Source organism: Gadus macrocephalus, chromosome 4, assembly GCF_031168955.1.
Source record: "Gadus macrocephalus chromosome 4, ASM3116895v1".
Taxonomy (NCBI): domain Eukaryota; kingdom Metazoa; phylum Chordata; class Actinopteri; order Gadiformes; family Gadidae; genus Gadus; species Gadus macrocephalus.
The window spans coordinates 22,754,122-22,755,816 of NC_082385.1; positions in this window are offsets into that span (position 1 = coordinate 22,754,122).

The window sequence follows — 1,695 nt, forward strand, 5'->3', positions numbered from 1 at the left end:
TTGTTTCTATTCAAGTTGATGATACTGGAAAAGTAGGCGTTCCTGCAAGCTTCGCTTCAGAGTGTGCGTTTCTGCATTAAACCAGGGGGCTGGTTTTTTCAATGTTCGTTTTTTAGTTACGTTCGGAGCAACTGAATCAATGGCAACAGACAAGGCAATGTTGAGGTCATCAGTAAGGCACTCCACAGAACCACTATAGTTACAAAGAGGTGCAAGTGAGCCAGATAACTTATCTGCCATAGCTGTAATGATTGCAGGTGTGATGCGGCGACAGCTGAAAGTAGCTTGCTGATCGTCGCAGGGGCAGGATACCACCACCTGGAAAGTGAGCAAAAAGTGTCTGATAAAGCTGAGGTGTAGGAAGAGACCACTAGCTGTGAAATGTCTACACCGCGGGTCAGAACGAGATCCAGCGTGTTTCCACCGATGTGGGTTGGGTGCTGGACGAGCTGTTTGAAGCCAAGCGTATCTGTAATGGACAGAAAAGCCCTTGCGAGGGCATCAGATGGGTTATTCACATGAATGTTGAAATCCCCAATAAGCAAAATATTGTCTGAGTATGTAGCCAGATCAGCTGCAAAGTCAGAAAACTCATCAACAAAAACTGAATACGGTCCTGGGGGACGGTATACTACAGCTAAAACGAAAGAGTCTGGAACTCGTTTCGCTTCTCGGGGAGCTGAGGTGCAGAGCGCTAGCACCTCAAAGGATCTGAAAATATATCTATTCTTTGGCTTTAAATTAAGCTTAGAATTAGATATCAGGGCTACTCCACCACCTTTCTTAACTTCTCTAGATACTTGGGTGCTAACGTAATGGGGTGGAGTAGCTTCGTTTAGGGCTAGAAACTCATCTGGTTTTAACCAGGTTTCACAAAGCCCCAGTATGTCGATCTTTTTATCAATAATTAGATCATGGACCAAGAGCGCTTTAGATGAAAGCGACCTTATGTTCATGAACCCTATTCTGAGTGCTTCCTTTTTATTATTTTCAGAGGGAGTCCGGTTAACACTCAATGGGATCGCGAGAATTCGACATACTGGTCGCGGCCCTCGCCTGCGGGTTTTACACCTCGAGACAGTGCGAGGCCGCACCACCGTACATATAGGTACAGTGTTAATTTCAGGGGGAGTCCGGTTAGTTGTTAGTATTTGATTTGACGTGCGGTTTATCATGCGATTTGCCATGCGATTTTGCACGCCTGTACATGTAGGTACAGCGTTAATTTCAGAGGGAGTGCGGTTAACACTCAGGTCTGTCATGCGATTTGCCATGCGATTTTGCATGACCGTACATATAGGTACAGCGTTAATTTCAGGGGGAGTGCGGTTAACACTCAGCTCTGTCATGCGATTTAACATGCGATTTGACATGCGGTTTTGCCCCACCGTACATATAGGTACAGCGTTAATTTCAGAGGGAGTCCGGTTAACACTCAGCTCTGAAACAATTGGTGCAATAGATCCTGGTTCAGCTAACCCATCTGCTGTTCTAGACTCTGCAACGTAGACTATCATGTTGCTAGCAGGTTTGCTAAACTCCTGCAGCCCAGCGTGCTGTGAGTGGATGAGTCACGCCTGGCTAAGACATCTATCTATGTTTTTTGACATAATTGAGGCGCCTAACCCAGTAGGGTGTAGGCCGTCTCTCATGAGCACACCAGGGCGACCCCACAGGGAGGGCCAGTTATCTATG